The sequence below is a fragment of the Rhinatrema bivittatum genome, chromosome 9, assembly GCF_901001135.1.
Source record: "Rhinatrema bivittatum chromosome 9, aRhiBiv1.1, whole genome shotgun sequence".
NCBI lineage: Eukaryota > Metazoa > Chordata > Amphibia > Gymnophiona > Rhinatrematidae > Rhinatrema > Rhinatrema bivittatum.
In genome coordinates, this window is record NC_042623.1 from 188,423,272 (window position 1) to 188,446,806 (window position 23,535).

General features: G+C 41.2%; 1 protein-coding gene and 1 long non-coding RNA gene across 9 annotated transcripts in view; one reads left to right on the forward strand and one right to left on the reverse strand.

The window, feature by feature from the left end:
• LPP (LIM domain containing preferred translocation partner in lipoma) overlaps positions 1-23,535 on the forward strand; it is a 937,968-nt gene that overhangs the window by 183,445 nt on the left and 730,988 nt on the right. The window lies entirely within an intron of this gene.
• Positions 2,428-14,576, reverse strand: LOC115099543. The gene is made up of 3 exons (XR_003858829.1): positions 14,439-14,576; positions 5,795-6,033; positions 2,428-2,709 (listed from the first exon to the last, which is right to left on the reverse strand). It is a non-coding gene; the product is annotated as an uncharacterized LOC115099543 (long non-coding RNA).

Consider the following 23,535-nt stretch of genomic DNA (forward strand, 5'->3'; position numbering starts at 1 on the left):
ATCCTCCTCAGGGCTCCGAGGAAGATCTGGTGATGCCTCCCCCTCCTCTGTTCATCCTGTCTTCATCAGATTTCCAGGAGGAGTTGGAACGCAGGGTGCAACTGGCTGTGGTCCAAGCCCTGCAGGGATTCGAGCTGCTGGCCCCACAGATTCCTCCACTGGTGCCGGAACCTGCACTCTCGATGTTGGCACCGATGCTGGAGCGCCTCAATGTCCTCCCCATGCCGCCTCTGCCAGTGTCCGGGGTCCTTAGATACCCCGATGGCACCTTTGTCTCCTCCATCCAGTGCGATCCCCATTGTAGGATCTTCTGAGGAGGAAGGCCCATTTCAGCCCCACAGCACCGTTGAGGCCCTTGGTAGCACGGCCGGCATTGCCTGGTCCGGTACTGGGGGCCTTGGTGCCTAAGCCGAGGGGCCTGGGCAGTGGCTCTCGACTGGTGTCTCCAGATGATCTTAGTATTATCCCCCCCCCCCCCCCCCCCGTATGACCCATGGGGGATAATACCTCCGAGTCTCCGTCTGATGACTCTGGGGATCTTCCCTTGGACCCGTCTCCGCCCAAGGATCTGACCTTTACGGGATTTGTCTGGGCCATGGCTGAACCCATTCCGTTTCAACTTCTGATGGAGGAGGATGCCAGGTATAAGATGCTGGAGGTTTTCCAGTTTGTTGATGTCCCAAAGGAGGTGGTGACAGTTCCTGTCCAAGGAGTTACTCCTTAGGATTTGAGAGTTTCTCATCTCCTTGCCTCTGGTGAATTATAAGGCTGATGCTGTTTACTTAGGACAGCATGCCTTGGGGTTTGAGAGATTTGGCAACTCCCTCATCAGTCGGTTGTAGTGGAGTCTGCCCTCAAAAATACCAAGCATTCCCGCACCCATGCCGCCAGCCTTCTGGGTCGTGAGCACAGGGAGCTGGATGCGCTGGGTAGGAAGGTATTTCAGGGTGCCACGTTGATTGTCCGTATTGCTTCAAACTAGCTTTACATGACACAATAAAAGAGAAACCACTGGAAACAGGTCCAGGAAGTCTCCAAGCATCTACCCCAATAGCAGCAGGATACTTTGGCAGTCCAGCAGGGCCTGGAATGTGGCAAACACGAGGTGCGCTCCACCTACAGCATGTTTGAAACTGCAGCTAGGGTAGCAGCAGCGGGCATTGGTGCCCACAGGATGGCCTGGCTCCGAGCTTCTGATTTCCGGCCGGAGGTCCAGGAAAAGCCTGCGGACCTGCCGTGTACTGGCGAGAACCTCTTTGGTGATAGGTGAGGGTTGCTGTGGCTCAGTTGAAAGATCACCATGAGACCCTTCAGCACCTCTCTGCCAGTACATAGGACCCTCCGTCCTCTGCCAGGAAATCCTTGCGGCATGGCCTAAGGAGGTCCTTTTTTTTTTTTTTTTTTTGACATAAATGTATTCAGTTTTTTCATACAATGTTAAACACAGCAAGAGCAACACTACAACTTGCAAAACAGCTATCCCTCTTGTTCTGCTATTCCCACCCTATAACCTGTGATTAAGTTAAGGCAGATGTGGAGTAATACCAAAATTAATAAACACTTTGTTGAGTCTGAGTCCATTGTTCTACATCTGTTGGATGTAATCTTGCCTAGGCTGAGGAAGCAAGTCCCAATACCTTTGCCAAAACTTCATGCACTTCTCTCTATATTCCCATGATCTGTTTTTCACTGTCGGGTATTAAAAGTGCAAAAGTGTATATAGACAGCCTTCCAATGTTTAAGTGTAGGCGTTTCTGATTGAATCCACATAGCTGTTACGCGTGCCGTCTGTGGCAGACCCGTGGCACAGCCCCCTCACCTTTCTTCAATGACTCCAGCTCCTGGTTGCTCCTCGCTGGCGGCGGTGGGCTATCAGTTCCATCCTCGGGCCGCCTCCGGTCCTGCCATGGTCCCTGGCATTCCTGGTCCTGCTGCCACTTCTTGTCGGGCCTCTCCGCGTGGCCCACGGAGAGATGCTATTACTCGTGCCGTGCCCCTCCCTAGGCACGCGCGCATCATTGAAGTTTAAGTAGGGATCGCGGATGATGTCAACACAGCTATAGTATTTAAGTGCAGGCTCTGTTCCCTAGTGTTGCCTTTGCAACAGGTCTCCTTGCTGGTCGAGTACTCGTTGCTTCCTGAGATTTGTCTCATTTCTGCGTTCCTGTCCTCGTTTGTTCCTGGTTCCTGTCTCCTCATTCCTACCTCGTTCCATTCTTCGGATTGACTACATGGATTTGACTCTGCTTTGCCTGACCACGCCATTGACTCTCTCCAAGCCCGGATTCTGCTTTTCCTGACCACGCCATTGACTCTCTCCTAGTCTGGACCTTCGCTTTTCCTGACTATGCTATTGCCTATCTCCAGACCCAGACCTCTGCTTCACCTGACTACGCTTGGCTTTCTTCATGATCAGACCTCAGCCTTGCTTGCCACAGCCTTCAGATTGCCGCCAGCTCAGACTCAAGCCTGTTCTTCGACGCCTCTTCATCTTACTCCCTGGACGTGGTTTATTCAGGTTTCGGCCTGCTCTTACTCAAGCGCCCCCTGTCTGCTCTCGTTCCATTGGTGCTTGGGTTTCCAGGACATTGCCTTGTTCAGAGAAACTGTACTATCTTCCACCTGCTGTCTCTGGGCTGAATCAGACCACTTCGACTTTACACAGAGGCCCACCTAAGTCCTGCCGGTCCTGGCACCCAAAGGCTCAACCTGCGGGGAACGAGAACTGGTATAAGTGAAGTTCCAGCGGCCTCTATCAGCCCACTCCGCCTGCCGACGGTGGGGACCAGTAGGTCCCTACCTATGGGTTGCGTCAACCCCACCTCGGCCCAAGGGTCCACCTCCGATGCAACAATAGCTAGAATGGATTGCAAAGCTAAAACACAAGATTTCCTAAGAATTAACTTTTTTTGGTAGAAAGGACAAGCCACATATCTTGATTTGTACTAGTACAGGAGCATCGGTATATAAAAGCCTTAAATAAATAAATAAAATCTCCAAATAAGCAAACTTTCGGAGACTTGGGGATAGATCAATTTTAACAACGTACCCAGATATGTAACAGTCTCTGACCAAAACTTGGAAATCTGTGCGCACTCCCATGTACTATGAAAAAAGTGCCCTTACCAAGATTACGTTTTAAACAAACATTGGTCTCATATAGTTTGGCCGCATAAAGCCAAGCTCAAGACCTGTACAAGCAATGGAGTAATTTATATATCATTTCTTTCAAATGAACACTTTCAGAAATTGTCAAATTATCTTGAAGAAAAGTAAAAATGTCTGAGTTTATGTGAATAGCTTCCTGTTTTCCCCATTTGACTACTTACTATTTATTACAGTTTCATCCCTTATATTTTTGATTGCTCTTCTAAGAAATGCACAGGAATTAGGCTTACCCCTTTCCACAAAAGAACCTCTCTAATCCCAGTGAAATCATATAAGTCCCTATTGTGTAGCCACAAAGAACGTATATAGTGTTGAGTTGCAGGAATGCCAAAAAAGTCTTTTGACTCTGCAATCACTCTTGAGCTTCTGTGTTTGATCCACTAGGAATTGCTGTATGCTTATTAAGCCTTTACTTTCCCAATGCTGGAAGACAGGAGTGTCTACTCCCAGGAAAAATTGATGATTTCCTCTCAGAGTCAAAAAAGTTATAATTTGTACTCCATGTAATTTCTGTTTGCATAAGTATGTCCAGGCCCTTCTACCCTATTTAATTAATATACTTTTCTGAAACTGCGCCGGAACTTCAAAAAGCTTTATTTGTACCAAATTCCCCAGCCAGTAAGGAAAAACCCAATTTTTGACAAAATCATATGATGAAAAAAAAACTAGAACCTAGCAACAATCTTTGACATGTCTCATCATGCATGTTAAATTGTAATCCCTCCATGAAGGGCAGTTCAAACCCTTTGCCATGGATCAGCCAACAAGGTAGTTAAAGGGAACCTTGCTTTGTTTACCCCACAGCGGGAGTTGTAATACATACAGCCATCTCGGCAATTCCATCATCTTTATTAATTGCACTCTTCCCATAAGGGAGAGTGGTAAGGAAGACCAACTCTTAAATTTTTGCCTCATTTTTGCAATCAGAGGCCCAATATTGGATTCATAAATATGTCTCAAATCCCCCATGAGCATAATTCCTAAATACTTCATTTTTTGGTCCACTCATTTTAATGGGAATGTACCTTCCCAGTTGTCCTGCAGGTTACCATATATTTCCAGCACTTCTGATTTCTCAGTATTTTTAGCCCCGAGAGACCTGTAAAAACACTAAAATATCATTTGCAAAGGTAGCCACCTTAAAGTCTTGGAGCTGTAAATGGAACCCCTTCATTTGTGGGTCAGAGTCAATTTTATGTATGTGGGTCTATGGAAAGAACATAGAGAAAGAGGGGAGAGAGGGCAGCTTGGTCTTGTACTTTCTATGAAGTTCAAAATCCTCAGATATATGACCATTAGCCAAAATTGCATAGGTAGGCTTCTGGTATAGCAAGGAAATGTTAATAATGTCACTTTTTAGATCAATTCTGTCCATAACAGAAAATAAATAAGGCCAGGAAACTCTGTCAAATGCTTTCTCAGAGTCAAAACCTACTGCCATTGTGGGACAGTGTCTCTTGACACTTTCTTCTATTGCAATTAGCAGTTTTGTCATATTAACACTAATGGAGCGAGCTTTCACAAACCCAACTTGATTAAAGGAAATAATTGAAGGAAATACTTTACTTAACCGATCTGCATAAAATTTGGCATATAATTTAGCGTCATAATTCAACAAAGAGATGGGTTTAAAGGAGGCTGGGTTAGTTGGATCCTTACCAGGTTTCTCTAAAACAGTACTGTATGCCCTAGTAAACTCTGTTGGGAACGTATCCCATCTCTGCACTTCCAAATAAAAATTCCACAGAGTCTGGGGAAGCCGATCTTTAAGAATTTTTTAAAAATCAGCACTTAGGCCATCTGGGCCAGGGGCTTTATGACTCCTACTCAACTTAATGATATTGGTTATTTCTTGCACAGAAATAGGTGTATGTATTATTTATTTTATTTATTTATTTATAGGTTTTTATATACCGATAGCCGTTTGTACATCGTATTGGTTTACAGATAACTAAAACTTTTTGACAGTGTCATTATACAGAACTTTTGGCACTGCCATTACATAGAACAGTAAACTTTGCATACAAGAAATAAACATCAACAAACAGTAACTGGGTAACTATTTACAGGGAACGAAGGTTCCTCAATTGGAAGCAGATGAGGGAAAATTAACAAGAACACATAGTGACGGTAGTGACGTAGTACGTGGAAAGCTCTTCTGTGACTGTCAAATCATGAAAAAACTCATCTTCCTCCTTTATCCTACCTCTTATGTTGTCTGTGTATAACTTTTGATAGAAGCTACGTAAGATATGACAGATATCTACACTTTTTGTAGTAGAGCGACCCTGCTCATCCTGCAGCCTTTCAATGAATGTCCTTCCTTTGCTTAATCTCACTAAGTTCGCCAGAAGTCTACCTGCTTTATTACCATGTCTGAAGAACTTATGAGCCTCATAATTTATAGCCCTTTGTGCTTTTTATTTATTTATTTTATTTATTTAACTTCTTTTACTATACCGACACTCAAGACCAGGTCTTTGAAGGGTAGCTCTATAAGCCTCCCTGAATTGTTCAGTATTGTTTTGTGCCAAATTTTGTTTTGCCACTTGTAGCTTTTTCTCTAATTCAATTATATTTCTATGTAAGACTTTGGAACGAGCAATAACAAACGTGGTAATCTCACCTCTCAACCGCTTTGCCGATTTCCCAGTATAAAGTAGCATTGTCCCTATGATTGGCTTAATGCTTTTCAATTTCTTCCCATTTGGTCTACAAAGATACTCTAAATTCTTTATCTTCTAGCAAATAACTATGGAATCTCCAAATTCTAGTCCCCTTATTTTCCTCTGAAATCTGGAAGTCCATCCAAATCATTGCATGATTGGAAATTTCTCGCCCTCAAAACCTTTGGAAAGAAGAAACCTGAAATTAAAACACAGTCTATAATGAGACATTGATGAATGAGACCGAGAAACATGAGTGTATTCCCACGAAGTGGGTTTAACGTTTGCCAAACATCCAACAGATTAATTTCCATACAAAGAAATGAAATACCTTTTTTTCCCATATGCTGAAGTAGGCTGGGAGTCAGATTTATCTAATTTATTTATTTTATTTTATTTATTTAAAAGTTTTTTATATACCGCACAATGGATAATATATATCCGTCTAGGCGGTTTACAAGTGTTCAAAGCACATGCATAATTTAAAAACAAAAGGACAAACATTTATAATAAAAAAACAAAAATAAGTACATTGCAAAAAATTATTATAAATGAAAAGCTTGAGTGAATAAATGAGTTTTCACTAATTTTTTTAATTCTCTGCGATTAGAAGTCAAATGGATACAGTCTGGTAAAGAGTTCCATAATGTTGGACCTGCAACTGAAAAAACGCGTTTACGAGTCAATGATAGGCTAACAGATTTTACAGAAGGAATTTCTAACATACATTTGTCAAAGGAACGTAATTGTCTGGATGGTTTATAAATTCGTAACAGTGAACATAACCAGATAGAATCAGTATTGTATATTAGGCTGTGTGTAGTGGATAAAATTTTATATATTATGCGGTATGATACTGGGAGCCAATGTAATTGTTGTAAAATAGGAGAGATAATGTTCGTTTCGACGGATATTGTATAACATACGGGCAGTTGCGTTTTGAACTAGTTGAAGTGGATGAATTGTTGATTGAGGTAAACCAAGATATAAAGCATTACAGTAGTCTAATGAAGATAAAACGAGTGTTTGAGTGATCAATCGAAAATCATTTGGAAGGAGTAGTGGTTTTAATTTCTTTAGCATGTGGATTTTGAAAAAAGACTTTTTTACAATTTCAGATATATTTTTTGTCATTGATAGTTTGGAGTCAAGAATTACCCCTAGGTTTTTTGCGTGTGTTTTTATGGAAATGATTTGGTTCTCAAAGGTAAAAGTTGATGGAGGTTTGTAAATTGAATCTGGAATGGTGGATAGATAAATTAGTTCAGTTTTGTTTGTGTTTAATTTTAGCCTATTATGGGAAAGCCAAGTTTTGATTGTAGACAAGTATAATTGCAGTAAAGAGAAAGTTTTAGACCATGAATCAGTGAAGGGTATAATGAACTGAATATCATCAGCATATATTTTGAAATTTAAATTTAAGCCGTCCAAAAGTCGACACAAGGGTAATAGATATAGGTTGAATAAGAGAGCTGATAAGGCTGAGCCTTGGGGTACTCCTGTAGAGGTGGAGTACCAGTCTGAGGATTGTTTATTTATCATGATTTTTTGTTGGCGATTAGATATAAATGACGTAAACCATCTAATAGGGGATCATGAACACAATTAAAATCTCCCAAAATTAGAGGCCCTGTCATAATCGACAGTAAACTAGCAGACACTCCTGTGGGGAAAAAAATTATTATAATTATTAGGGCCATAAAATTTACAAATAGTAACTTCTTGGCCTTGAATTTTACCAACTAATATTAAATATCTTCCCCTGGGATCAGTAACCTGGTGACTCAGATGGAAAGTAAGATTTCTGTGGATCAGCACTGCTATTCCCACTTTTCTTCCAACAGCAGGTGCTTAGAAAGTTTGACCTACCCATAGAATTCTTGGATTCCCACAATAAGCCCTTTGTGCCGGAGGGCTGTCTTGGGTTTGATAGGTTTGAAGCTAAAAGTAGACAGGCCTAAGATTTTAAAACAGCCACAAAATGGTGGGTCTTTACATAGTATTTAAACATGGCGAGAGAAGGAACATGACGTTCTAGTTCAAGAAGACTATTCCAAGCATGTGGCGCAGCCAGATGGAAAGCATGGAGTTGGGAATTGGCAGTAGAGGATAAGATCACAGAAACGAGTGATTTGTCTAATGAACAGAGTGCATGAGGAGGGGTAAGAGGAGAGAGAGTGAGGTGCTGCAGAATGAAGGTATTTATAGGTAAGAAAGAGGAGCTTGCATGCAGGAGCGGATAGGGAGCCAATACAGTGAGTTCAGAAGAGGAATTATGTGAGTGTAGCGACCGGTGAAAGATAAGTTGCGCACCTGAATTTAGGATAGATTGTATTGAAGAGAGATTGCTAGCCGGGAGGTCTGTGAGGAGCAAGTTGCAATAGTCTAAGCAGGAAGAGATGAGTAGATAAGGGTTCTGTTAGTGTGTTCAGAAAGGAAGGGATGGATTTTGGCAATGTTATAGAGAAAGAAGCAGCATGTTTTAGCAGAGTTTTGGATATGCATAGAGAAGGAGAAAGAGGAGTTAAAGATGATTCCTAGGTTATGGGCTGAGGGGACCGGGAGGATGACTGTGTTATCCAGAGAAAGGAGGAAGAGGGGACGTGGGGGAAAGATAAGGAGTTCTGTCTTGGCCATGTTGCGTTTAAGGTGACAACAGGATAAATACCAAAATAAATGTTGGGAGATCCAGCCAGCCAATCGCACAAATAAAATAGAAACATTGACATGAATAGATGGAATAATGTGTAATAGCCTATTGTTCTTCAAGAAATAGAATCAGAAAGTTCTAAGGCTTATAAATAAGAAACCCCTTAAACCAGAAAAGTTCAGTGAAATGCTTTTTTATACAGATATATCTTCAGCAGCTGCCTAAACCTGAAATACTCTTTCTCAAAGTGAAGCTTCTTAGGGAGGGAGTTCTAGATGATTAGGGTAATACAACAGAATATGTGCTAGCCAGTCTTCAGGTCTTGATTGAAGAATCAGAAAGTAAAATTCATTGCTTGACCACAGTTTGCAACCTGGAGTGTATTTTACAGATTAATTAGAGAAGTACTGAGGGATCAACCTTATGCAGAGCCTTAAACATGAGGCAAATCCTAAACTTTTAATTTGTTAACTCTGTCTTTGTGACTGACTGGTGATGCCAGCAATTTTTTTGTATTTGATCTTAGGTGCATTTCTAGGAGCTGTTTGACCACAGGGTCTTTGTGTTCCTAAAAATTACCAGAGGATAGAGTCGAGACAGAACCCAGCTGGTGTCGAGAGGTTACCAACAAAGGATTATATATGCAAGTACAGATATGTCTGAGTAATGTTTGGCAGGACCCTCCAAGTATCCACAGGGTTAATCCTGTGGGCTTTATGGATTGCGCTAAGGAGTTACATGGCAGTGGCATCTTGAATTAGGAACAGAGGAGAAAGGCACAGATAGGAGCAGTTTGCTCGATGAATGGAGGTCACAAGGATGGTTGTAGGGGGAGATGAGAAAGGAGAAGGCCACATGGAGCATCAGAGTGAATTCATTTCTAGGTGAGAAGGAGTTTGAACTGAATGTAGAAGCAGATAGGGTGCCAATGTACAACTGTGAAAAGAGGGGTATAACAGTTGAAATGATACTGGAGGAAATTGTCATGCAGCTGAACTTAAATAGATTGTAGTGGAGAGAGAGAGCTCAGCAGCAGACCTTTGAGATGGAGGTTGCAGTAATCCAAACAAGCAGTGATAAGATTGGGTAAGGGTTTTAGTGTGTTCAGAAAGGAAATGGTAGATTTTGTTGATTTTATACAGGAAGAAAAGACATGTTTTAGCAATGTAGAATCGACGACGACCTCGAGACTGCAGGCTGAGGGGATGACGTTATATCCACTGAAAGAGAAGAATGTGGAATGAGAGAAGGAAATGAGGTTAGGAGGACATATAAGTTCAGACTTTGCTATAGAATGTTTCTAAGGTGTCAGATAAACCAACCAAGATCTGAGACTGCATTGTAGGTGAACGTTTTGGTATAGAGAGAGCTAGGAATTTCAGCATGAAGATGGTATTGAAAGCTGTGGGAAACATAATTCTATGAGAAAATATCAGTCTTGTGTCAATTTGATTTGTAATGATGGTTATGTATTGTGATTGGATAACACAAAATAAAAATTTTAAATTGAAAAAAAAAGGAAAGATTAGGAAGAGATCAGAGCACCAAGAGAGTGAGCGTAAAGAGAGAAGGTCCAAAGCAGAGTCTTGGGGCATGCCAACAAATAACAGGACAGTGCTGTAGGAGGATCCAACACGAGAGATACTAAAGTTGCAATGGCAGAGATAAAAGGAGTGCCAAAATAGAGCGATGTCTTCAAATCCAAACAAGGACAGAATACCAAGGAGTAAACTGAGTGTCAAAAACAGCGAATTGGTAAAGGAAGATGATTATTAAGTAGCCTCTGGCCTTAGTTATAAAGAGGTCACTAGAAATTTTGGCAAGGGCCTCCTCAGTGAAATAAAGAGGATGAAAGCCATTGTGGAGCGAATTAAGACTGGCTTGGAATTCAAGAAAGTCAAAGTAACTGAGATAGCATATTCAAGTAGTTTGGATGTAAACGGCTTGTTGTCCAGATAAAACTGAAAAATATTAGGTATCCAACCACCTAAAACAAATAATCCTCTTGAGGATGGATTCATTTTATAGTTGAGCTCCAGCATGTAATTTATCTATGGTTAGATGATATCAACACATATTGCTTTTTCTTTCAGAGGATATGAGTTAGTATCACCAGAGTTTAAAATGGTAACAGTAAAGGAATGGATAATCGTGTTCAAATACCCATCTTCATGTTGCGGTGGGGTACAGTCTTCTGTGGTTCGTGGGCATTAACTGTAGCGACCCATGTCAGAGAATATGTGAGGATACATGAATCCAAATTTAGATTCTGAGGTAAATTTCCCTCAACCTATAGCACAAAGAAGGAAGATAAATTAAAATCATTGTTGTACAGTTGTCCACAGGAGAGAGATAAGAAAGCATGAGGAAAATGGATTAGAACAGGGGTGGCCAACTCTGGTCTTCGAAAGCCACAAACAGGCCAGGTTTTAGGATATCCCCAGTGACTATGCATGAACTAGATTTGCATAAAAAGGAGGCAGTGCATGCAAATCTTTCTCATGCATAGTCGTTGCGGATATCCTGAAAACGTGGCCTGTTTGTGGCTCTTGAGTACCGGCCACCCCTGGATTTAGAACATCAGTGGAGTGGACGACTGGCCTAGTGGTTCGAGCAGTGGCGGAGAACCCAGGAAGCCAGAATTCAAATCCCACTTCTCCCACTGATGCTCCTTGTGATCTTAAGCAAGTCACTTTGTTTTCCATTGCCCCCAGGTATAAGTGTAGATTGTAATCCCTCTTGAACACGGAACTACCTCCTGCAACTGAATTGTAGCTCGCCCTGAGCACAGGTTTAGAAAGGCGAGTGTTTAAATCCAAAGGCAGCGTGCCCATGAACCATCACAGACTGGATGATTTTTTGTACCGGTAGTCAATGTGCCGGGGTTCGTCAGCCTTTAAGAGGAGGAGCAATCCTGCAAACCTGGTTTATTTAAGCATAATGTGAAGATTGAAATCGTGCCCAAGAGCTTGCAGTAAACTTGGTAGATGTTTAAATGTATGTTTCATAATTCAGAGATTTTGTTTGAAATGCTCTGTTTAAATGATTGTTTTAAAGGAGAAGACCAAGCATGGCCACACACCCTTGCTGTCTGCTCTGACTTGGCTGAACAGGCTTTGAGCCACATACTTTTCCTTTGAAATTCTCTCAAAATAGCACGTTTTAGAGAAAACAAAAAAAAAAAAAGGAAACAAAAGAGCACACGCCTCCTGCTGGTGGAGAAAATAAGGGGATGTGACCGGTATCCCAAGGTATTAAATCAATTCAAGCAATGAGAGACGGGTGAAAAAGAACCGAAAGAGAGAGAGGTGGCTCCGGGAAGTAGATATAACAGCATGAAATAGAGGGACAAAGCTAAAAGGGATAAAAACACTCCAGATGAACAATCAAGAAAAAGTGCAACCCCCCCCCCCCAAAACCCCCCCCAACAAACTTGGTTAGGCAATTTAAGACCATGAGTAAGTTGTTATACATCAAATCTGAAGACCAAGAATGGAAGAGAAGCACTATAGAGACGTGGAATAATTGTGCAAACACTAATAGATTAGATGTTGGTTACTGCTCCCAGAATACATTTCTGTTTACTGCTGCTCTAAGTAGCTTTTGTATTTATGTGGACTGTGTGTTTGGCAAAGGTTTCTGTACTCTCCAGGTTGACGTCATCACTGCTAATGGAAAGCACTATACACTTGAAACAACAAAGGCTAGAGGGGTTCTTGCAACTTAATGCAGAAAAGCTAAAGGGCTCTCTTACGTCTGTCCCTAGGAGTAGCAGGACTTGCACATCCCTAACTACATAGCATTTGTTTAAAAACAAATGGTAATCCAAACTGAACGTGGCCACTTTTATTTTGTTTTGTTAAATCCAAAACAAACAAATGACTGCAGAATTCCCCCCCCCCCCCCCCCCCGAATTTTGTTTTTGTTTTGGAAAATTGCATGCACTATTTTCCAAAATGACAATCAAAATTAAGCAAAAAAAAAAAAAAAAACCACCCCTCCTCCACCTCCAAAATGAAATTTGGGCCAAAAATGAAAGAAATGAACCAAAACAAAAGTTTTGGTCATGCACACTCCTACTACATAGTGCTTTAGCTTTACATCATCTACAATTTTCAGAAGGCTGGGAGCAGGAAGGTGTTAGAGCTGTCAATTTATTACGTGCCTCCCAGTATATGACATGGCCTTGCCACTGCTATATAGCACAACTAAATTAGCAAGGCTTGCACCTTAATGAGAGGCACAAAAGTCCTTGCCTGCCGAGTACCATACCAAGAAAATGTAGAGCATAAAAGTACATCAGATTTTTCAGCAAGACCTACTCCTGGGGGAATTCTGTGCAAAAAAAATTTAAAATTCTGCGCATAAAAAATACAAATTCTGGGCACAGAAACTTAAAATTCTCCAAAATTCTGCAAATTTTATATTGGACAAAATAACACAATTTACATGATGGTCCTTAAGTAATTACATTTTAAATTAATACAGGAAAACTTTATTACTTAGAGATGCAGAATTTTTAATATTTTGAGCAGAATTTCCATAGAAATTCACTGTAAGCGTGTCCCTGCCACTCTCTCTCAGGCCCCAACTTCTCCACCTGCCACTATCTCTCCTTTCCACTCTATTGCCAGTCCCAGAGTTTGACCCCATTCTCAGTACTGCCCCTCACACAGGCTCCCTCTGTCCCTCCCTCTCTCACACACACACATGCTCCCTCTCTCTAATATACATACATACACCCTCATACAGGCTCCCTCACTCTCTCGCACACACACATCCTCTCATACAGGGCCCTTTCTCTTGCAGACACACCCACACAAACTCCCTTTCTCTCTCATACATACATACTCACACAGGCTACCTATGTCTCTCTCTCACGCACTCTTTCACACAAGCTCTGTCTCACACACAAGCAATCCCTTCACACAGGCTAGCACCCTCACATATACACAATCCCTTTTTCATACACATGAGCTCCCAATCTCTTCATATAGGCTCCCTCTATCTTGCATACACACTCACACAAGTTCCCTTTCTCTCTCACGTATACATCCTCACACAGGCTACCTATGTCTTTCTCTCACTCGCTCCTTCACACAGGCTCTCTCTCACAAATACACAATCCCTTCACACAGTCTAGCACCCTCACATACACACAATCCCTTTTTTATACACACGAGCTCCCAATCTCTCACACACATACACACTCCTTCACAATCTCCTCATATAGGCTCCCTCTCTCTGACCCCCACACTCAAACACCCCTCTCTCTCACACCCTCCCTGCTTACCCTCCCTGCTCTCTCACCCCTCCCCTGCGCTCTTTCACCCACTCCCCCTCCTCCCTCCTAATCTCTCATCCCCCTCCCCCTCCCTCACATTCTCCTCCCCCTCCTCACACACACACACACACACACCTCTCTACATACATTCATGCTCACCAGGGCCTTCATCTTTGCCGCGAGTGTAGTGTGTCCCCGAGGCACGCAGGGGCCTTCGTGTTCGCCGCGAATGGCGCACGCGCTCCGTTTGTGGTGTGCTGGTGGCCTTCATCTTCGCTGCGAATGGTGCGCTGCATTCGTGTCATGCCGGGTTCTCCTCTGCTATTTTCTGCGCAGAATTGCCAAATTCTGCGTGGATGTGTGTGTGTGTGTGTGTGTGTGTGTGTGGGGAAATCTGTGCAAATTCTGCGTTCCGCAGTAGCGCATTGTTCTCCCAGCACTAAAGACCCCCTCCTTCCTTAGCAATGGTAATATCTACTTGTTCCTTCTTCTCTTTAAATATTGCAGCGATTAAGATCCTTGGAGTCATATACAAATGTATTTATTTTATGATGAGTGCAGTTCTGATCAGACTTTGCAAAACACTCCCTTCCCCTGCCTCCCAGCCTTAGGAAATTGTAATTAAGGATTAATAATCCTGGAATCGAGGGAATAGTCAAAGGGGCCTCACCACCTCCAGCAGAAGAAGCAGCCAAGCTCGTTTCGCTGACGTCTGCAGCCAGTGCATTGTTTTCTTTTGCTGTAGCATCTCTCCATAAGTTTTGGACATAGAATCTGCTCTTGGATCTTTACAGCGTGTATCACTAGGGGCATGCGGTTTACGGGCTGACCTCTGATCTTTCCATCTCTGTCCAATAAATCTTCTTGGAAACAGCTTGTTACCCTTCCCTCAAAGAATGTTCGGTATAAGCCAAGTTATCTGTGTCACCGATATGACTTGGATTTCAAGTTTACTTTAGAACTGGAACCATTGACCCAGGTCAGATATTTGGAAAAAAAACAAAACCGTTAAGGCCTACATAAATCTGGCATTCAGCACTGTAGCTGATCTACAAGTTTATGCTATAAAAGGAAAATGTCTCCCTTTGCAGCTTCCCTTAGATGCCAAAGGGACCCTGAAGAAATAAGTCTGTTACTGCCGGAACATGTAGTACCATGCCAGTGAGGACTGGGCATTCCAGTTTGGGTTTTCTGACCTCTGTCCCTGTGCACTTTAGCATTCTTTTGAGCAAACAGGACTACAGATCCCATAATGCTCTATAGGAGAAGCATATTTTGCATGTTTGTGAGTTTTACCATTCACCAGGTTTCTGCTAATGTGCTATCGTAGGAAGAAATTAGGTTGTTCATCCTACACATGCTGAGTTGTTCCTGAGGATCTGCGTGTTTACGTAAATAGTTTAAAAAAAAAAAATGAAGGGGTACAAGCCTGTGAGCGCGTCGGCACTTATTTGCTGTTCTTGCTGGAGCTTGAACGCGTGTTGGACCCCAGCATGGTAAAGTGTATCAAAGCTCTTGCAAGCGGTTAACGCTTGTAAACTTAATTTTGCTACTGTTAACATATCTATGCTAATGAGGTAATGAGATGCAAAACTTTGCAAACATTCACTATCTGTTAGCACAGCAAGAAAGTATGCGAGCTAAAATGTGCAAAATGCATCACGGGTTAAGGCAAAAAGTAAAAAACTATGCTTTGGGGAGGTGCAGTTGATATATATATATATTTTTTCGCAGTACCATGCGTCCTTTAGCATCCGCAGTAACGTGGGCCTCATTTGCGTCTCATTAACACTGGCTGTTAATATGTGCGATTATCACTGTGTTTACGCCCATTACTGGCTGATGTTAATGCACTAGTATTGGCCCCAATGCTTCCCTTCTTTCTCCCCTTTGACACAGAGCACACCCGCGGCTGGAGAGTTGTAGCATCGGCCTGTGCCAAGAAAAACACAGAAAACAGGTTTTGGATAGATTTCAAGTTTTGATTCCAAAAATTTGCTTGCATCAGGATTTCTCCTCTGCGCAACAGATTAGGAAGTTTTTGTGTGCGTCTGTAGTTGAACTCCTGTTTTAGGAGAGGATAGAAAAGTACCTTCAGCTAGTGAGGGAATATTTAGCTCTGAGTTATTGCTAAGTCTGACCTTTTTATAATTACTGAAGGTCTATAGGGCCCTGGCTTTACAGGTTATCTGTTTGCACGTATGACTGTTTTTCACAAAGGGAAGCAATGGTATCTGCCCAGTTACTATGCCAAGTCAATCCAATCTGCCTTCGCATGGGGAAACTTCCAAGCTTTAATTCTTCTCATAATTCATTCTTCAGTGCTGCCTTTTCCCCCACGTAAAATTAAAATACTGGAGAAATGGAACTTGTATGATTTGATTCTGTCGCTTTACAGAATGGAAGAGGGTGGGGCGTATTGGTTGAATTGTTTCCATGGACATTGGGCCTCTAGCGAGAGGAGCAGACAGTGTGCCATGGTTATTGGAGAGTTCTTGCTTTCTAGGTTTAAAGGCACCTGTGATGTGCAAAATTGTATTAATAGGGTTAGCCTGATGGGTCAGTGATCTTAGAAGAAGAAATCTTGGCTTCTTTCCTGTCTTGGGTTGCTTTTGGCCTTCCTGGCCGTGACGTTTAGGAGGAGTGTGAACGGAGCGCAGTTTTACAGCGACACCTAGCAGTCATCAAAGGCACAGCAGGAGGAGCACTTTGGAGGAAGCTGTGTTTTTGTCGCACTGCTGAACGTTGCTGCAGTGTGAGGCATTTCAGATGTAGGAGAAAGCAGAGGACATACTTGACATACAGAAACTGTGTTCATTTAACAGATTCTTCTTTAATGCATCCGTTCTCCGTCATATTTGACTTCTGGTTCACTAAAATGTATTACTTTGGACAGGTTTATTTATATTCAGCGTTTATTCCTTTAACGGGGGAATCACAGGAAAAAGAATGTATAATCGGGAAGGGAAATGTTTGTAAAACAAGGCTTTGGTTTCCTAATTTTTTATTAGTGATGCATTTTGCTTTGTATGCCACTCCCCACCATTGTTTTCCATGTTGGAGCCCTGGTCTAAAACCAAGCAATGGCCAATATTCTATATAGCTTTAGAGTATCACTGCAGCTCTGCCAAGTTTATTGCATCAATCTGCATATCATAGCCGCTCTTCCATGGAGGAAGCTTGCAGAATCGATCCAATCACTGTGAAAGCTTTTAATTAAACATCACATTTAATTACATTGCTTTGAAAATTAAATTAAAGCTCTGGGTTGAAATCTGAGAGAGAGAGAGTCTCTTTTATATCACTACTTTAATCTCTTTTACATGGACTTTCCTTCTTAGTGATCACCTTGCCACTGGTGCAGCAGCCTTCTGCCTCTTGCTTCCATCTGAGGCTGCCTGCTGCTCACTACTCCTGCTGACAGTTTCACGTTGCTTTGGGCCACCTGCTGCGCTTCCTAATGACGGCATTCCCCCACCCACTGACGTGAGACAGAGGGGTGCGGCTACATCAGCATTCCTTCATGCAGACCCAATGAGCTCACTTAATTGAACCATGGTTTCTCTCTATGTGAATCATGGATTACAGTTGCTTTATTGAACCAATTCTAGGCTGTGGTTTGTACGGAGATCTAAGAAGGGGTAACGCAAGAAAGAATCGAAGAAGGAATGCAAACTTAGTCTTTCTGGTTATAAGTAATATTTCCGTTATGCCTGTTTGCTTAATGTTTACTCTGCTCCTATTAAATGTTCAGTCTCTGACAAAACAAAGTCCCTCTGATTAATGACCTGCTAGAGGATTTAAATCCTATTTTTTGCATCACTGAAACCTGGCTCAGTGCCAATGATAGTGTTCTTCTAAATCAAATTTCTCATTCTAATTATGATGTATTTCACTTTCCTAGACCCATGCAGAAAGGAGGGGGAGGGGTGGGGTTTGTTAATAATTAGTAAAAAAAAAAAAAAAAAAAAAAAGGACTTAAGTTAGTACCCTACAATGTAGATATTAGTCCTCCCTACGAGGTGGCAATTCTAAAATCTCCTCAGTTAAATTTTAGGAGTGGTCTACTGTCGTCCTGGTATACTGCAAAAAGATTGTTCACCACTCATTGAATTACTAAGGTTTTTCCGTCACCAGACTCTAATTGTTGGAGACTTTAACCTCCATGTATATAAGAAACCTAGAACCGTAGCCTGTAAAATGTTCTTAGAAACAATGGAGTCATTAGGGTGGTCCCAAGTTACTTCGAAAGCTAATCATAAAGCAAGGCATATTTTAGAGTTAATATTTGCCAATATCAGCAACTGTCTAATACTTACCACACCATATTAACCTGGTCTGACCACCAATTAATAAAAGCTGTAATAATCTTCCTTAACCCTCCTCCTAAAAAGATAGGTCAAAATCACACCTTTATCTTCAGGAAAAAGATAGACAAGGAGATACTTTCAGAATCAATGAATTAAATCAAGCTAATGCTTCTTCTGTCTTTGATTCCTGGGAACAAATTGTCAGTGACATAGCGGATAAACCTCAGTCCTGTCCTAACGAGACCCATTAATAAAAGAATACTGCCAAATTGAAGAATCCATGGTAGAATGATAATTTAAGATGTACTGAACAGACCCTCAGAAAATTTGAGAAACGCTGGCGAAAATGTCCTTCTCTAGAATCCCTTGGAAAATATAGGTCTCTCCTAACTAAATCCCACGCATTAACTAATAAAGCAAAAAAAGATTACTACACTACAACTCTTTGATGTTGTTAAAAATGTAATTAAGGACCCATCATCTTCCTTTTTGAGAAACAATTAACTTTTCAAAGGCCACTTGTAATGAATATGCCACTTCTTTTTTAGATAAAATTAATAGGTTAAAAAATCATTTCCCTGTCTGTTCTCTTTAAAGAGTCCCTGAGGATTCCCATTGCCTGGTTAAATGGACTACATTTGACAAAATAACTGATCTTGAAACTAGTCAGATTATTGCTAAAATTAATCTGGCTATTCATCCACGTGATCCAGTCCCAGCCAGTTCTTTGAAAGAAGTACACTGTGTTATTACTCCTAAAATTACTACCTCAATCAGTCTATCTCTTTCTGAAGGACTTATTCCATCTGGTTTGAAACAAGCTGTGATAAAGCCGATTCTGAAAAATAAAACCAGTAGAAATGATGATTGGGATGACTATCATCCCATATCCAACTTGCCTTTTCTCTCAAAAGTGCTTGAAAAAGCTGTGTTATCCCAACTGGTGAATCATTTGGAAGACCAAGATATTCTTTTTCTAAATCAATTTGGATTTAGGAAACAACATTCAACTGAGACTCTACTCCTCTCCTTAATGGATACTGTTTTACAACGATTTGATACTGGTGAATCTTATTTTCTCGTGCTAATTGATTTAAAGCAGCCTTTGATACTGTGGATCATACCTTGTTATGTCATCAGTGGATCAACATTGGGATTGATGGTAGTGTTCTCAGATGATTCTCTTCCTTCCTATCTAATAGGTCGTTTCAGGTAAAATTGGGCAATCACATATCTGATACTTTCCATATAGATACAGATGTCCCTCAAGATTCATCCCTATCAGCAACTTTATTCAATATTTATATGCTTCCTCTGTAAATTACTGGTGGATTTAGGGATCTCTTTCTTTCTGTATGCTGATGACATTCAATTTTACATTTCATTTTCTAAAACAATCGAACATACAGTGTCGAAACTATCAAGTTATATGAAAGCTATTCAGCAAGTCCTGTCTCAACTTAAACTAACATGAAATCCTAATAAGACTGAAATAATTTGGTTAAGTAGAAATTCTCCTATGGTTAAACCACTGTTAGATGAAAATCTTACTATGAAAAAGCAAATCCATAAATTAGTCAAGATAGCTTATGCCAAGTTGTGTATATTACGAAGGCTGAAACCTTTATTAATTTTGAGGATTTTCATACTGTAATGCAAACTCTTATTTTCTCAAACCTGGACTACTGTAACGCTCTATTACTGGGTCTTCCTGCAAGTCTTTTAAAACGTTTACAATTATTACAAAGCACCTTAGCTGGTTCTTATTAGGAACTAAGAAATTTGATCACATTACACCTACACTGATTTCACTGCACTAGCTACCAGTACAATCCCGAATCTATTTCAAAGTATTAGCGCTAATATTCAAAACAATTAATTCCAGTGTTACTGGTATGATTGGTGTGAAATTACAACTACACACACCTCAGCAAGCACTAAGAACATATAAGAATATAAGAAATTGCCATGCTGGGTCAGACCAAGGGTCCATTAAGCCCAGCATCCTGTTTCCAACAGAGGCCAAACCAGGCCACAAGAATCTGGCAATTACCCAAACATTAAGAAGATCCCATGCTACTGATGCAATTAATAGCAATGGCCATTCCCTAAGTAAACTTGATTAATAGCTGTTAATGGACTTCTCCTCCAAGAACTTATCCAAACCTTTTTTGAACCCAGCTACATTAACTGCACTAACCATATTCTCTGGCAACAAATTCCAGAGCTTTATTGTGCGTTGAGTGAAAAAGAATTTTCTCCGATTAGTCTTAAATGTGCTACTTGCTAACTTCATGGAATGCCCCCTAGTCCTTCTATTATTTGAAAGTATAAATAACCGAGTCACATCTACTCGTTCAAGACCTCTCATGATCTTAAAGACCTCTATCATATCCCTCCTCAGACGACTCTTCTCCAAGCTAAACAGCCCTAACCTCTTCAGCCTTTCCTCATAGGGGAGCTGTTCCATCCCCTTTATCATTTTGGTTGCCCTTCTCTGTACCTTCTCCATTGCAACTATATCTTTTTTTGAGATGCAGCGACCAGAATTGTACACAGTATTTAAGGTGCGGTCTCACCATGGAGCGATATTGAGGCATTATTACATTTTTCATTTTATTAACCATTCCCTTCCTAATAATTCCTAACATTCTGTTTGCTTTTTTGACTGCTGCAGCACACTGAGCCGACGATTTTAAAGTATTATCCACTATGATGCCTAGATCTTTTTCCTGGGTGGTAGCTCCTAATATGGAACCTAACATCGTGTAACTACAGCAAGTGTTATTTTTCCCTATATGCAACACCTTGCACTTGTCCACATTAAATTTCATCTGCCATTTGGATGCCCAATCTTCCAGTCTTGCAAGGTCCTCCTGTAATGTATCACAGTCTGCTTGTGATTTAACTACTCTGAATAATTTTGTATCATCCACAAATTTAATAACCTCACTCGTCGTATTCCTTTCCATATCATTTATATATATATTGAAAAGCACCGGTCCGAGTTCAGATCCCTGAGGCACTCCACTGTTTACCCTTTTCCATTGAGAAAATTGACCATTTAATCCTACTCTCTGTTTCCTGTCTTTTAACCAGTTTGTAATCCACGAAAGGACATCGCCTCCTATCCCATGACGTTTTAGTTTGTCGTAGAAGCCTCTCATGAGGGAATTTGTCAAACACCTTCTGAAAATCCAAATACACTAATTCTACTGGTTCACCTTTATCCACATGTTTAACTCCTTCTTGCTTCGGATATATTTTAAAAAGTTTTTATTATGAGTTTTTGCCTCTATGGCCAACTTCATTTCAAATTCTCTCTTCGCCTGTCTTATCAATGTTTTACACTTAACTTGACAATGCTTATGTTTTATCCTATTTTCTTCAGATGGATCCTTCTGCCAGTTTTTGAAGGATGTTTTTTTGGACTAAAATAGCCAAATAGCTAAAATAGATCCCAAAATAAAGGTCTACTGGTTGTTCGAACAATATGGAGCACACACCTGTCCTGAATAAGAGACCGTGTGTTTTCTATAGCGAGTCCAAAGCTTTGGAACTCACTACCCGAGATGTTACGTTTGATACCAGACAGAAAGAGTTTTAAATGTGAACTAAAAACATGGCTGTTCAAAAATGTATAGAATTTTAAAATCATCAGAGTATAAGAGAACTACTGTATCAAGAAGGGCGAGGGTTTTTAGTTTGAAGTATGAGGAATAAAATGTAACGAGAGTAAGGAAATTTCAACACTAAGAATGATGAGAGCTCTTTGGACCGGAAGCATGTAAGACAGATGCAATGAAACATGACTTACAATGTACTGATTATGATTATGTATTAGCTGTTATGTTATTTTCCTGAATCATTTGTTATGTTTTAAGTAAGCGGTTTAATTCATATTGGAGAATTTCATTCGACGTGTTAATTTAGTTTTTAAAATTATGAATGTTAATTTTGTAAACCGTTATGATCTTGATATGGAACGACGATATATAAAATGTCTAAATAAATAAAATAATTCCAGAAGTCGGATTGGACCGTTCTGCCAGGTATTTATTTTTGCTTTGTGCTGGACCTTGGCTGTAAAGGGTCCTAAAAGAAAGTGGTGAACCAGGAAGCAAGGCCCATGTACGCGGACTTCAATAACCATCAGATGAAACTTGCTACGTCAACATTGAACCAAAACATTTCTGGGAAATATTAGATACGTTTCTTTCTATGCTTTTAGAGCTTTATGCATTTGTGAAGAAATAAAGGGAAAGCCAGAGATCACCTGGGGTCTTTGGTATTATTATTATTAATTAATTAGATGTATATTCTGCCCTTCAACACTTCAAAGTAGATTATATTCAAGATACTGCAGGTATTTCCCTGTCCCCAGAGGGCTCGCAATGGGATAGATTTTAAAAGGTGTGCACGCACGCACATGGATGTGCAGATTTTATAATCCACACGCGTGTGTGCGGGTGGCGCACATGCGTGCGTGGGGGGGAATTGTAGTACATTACATGCTGCGACGAAATCAGGCCTTCCCCCGTTCCCTACCCCCCCACCTAACTTCCCTCCATCTTCCCCTCTCCTCCTAAACCCTTTGTTTACACTTACTTTTGTTTCACTACTTACTGCTCCCCGGAGCAGAGGTAGTTTGCGCGCTCTGGCAGTTGGCCGGCGCGCGCTTCCCTGGGACAGCAGCTAATGGCCGCAGTCACGGCCGTCCTCTGTCCCACCCCGCTCTCTTTTTAAGGACCCGGCACTTGTGCGCCTATCGGGCCTTTTGAAAATGCGAGTGGCGCTTGCAGGGACCACCCACGCGTGTATCTGCCGGAATTTGCACATGAGGCCGGTTTTAAAATTTGGCCGAATCTGTTTGTAACTAGGGCAGTAGAGGGTGAAGTGACTTGCCTAGGATCACAAGGAGCAGCAACGGGATTTGATCCCTGGTTCACAGCCTGCTATTCCCCCACTCTGTACAGGAATAATATAGGGCAGGCTAGATTGGTGCTTTGCCTCTTATTTTCCATCGTAGCCTCTGTTTCTGTGTCAGAAGTGGGACTGCAGTGATGTAGTACCATCCCTAGCTGTCATGCTGCTTCCAGTAAAAAGCTGTCACCCTTAACTTTTATTTCTACCTGTTTAAGTGGAGTAACTTCATTCACAGGGATAGGTGAAATCAAAAAGCACTCTGACAGTTAAAATGAACCTGAAACCATCAAATCAGGAATGAATTTAAAATCTTTTTCAACAAAATGCCATTCGTGTCATGTTTGTGGGAAAGCAGCACTAAAGACGGTGATCAGGCAGAGTCTGCAGAATTAGAGTGGGTAGGGGATATTGGGCAAACTTGCACATGCTGACACTTCACATATAAATGTATTCATGTTGTTTACATCTGAGGGGGAGGACTTTTCGCAGCTAACTTGCTACCGTGCCATTCTTGGGTCATGGAAACATATG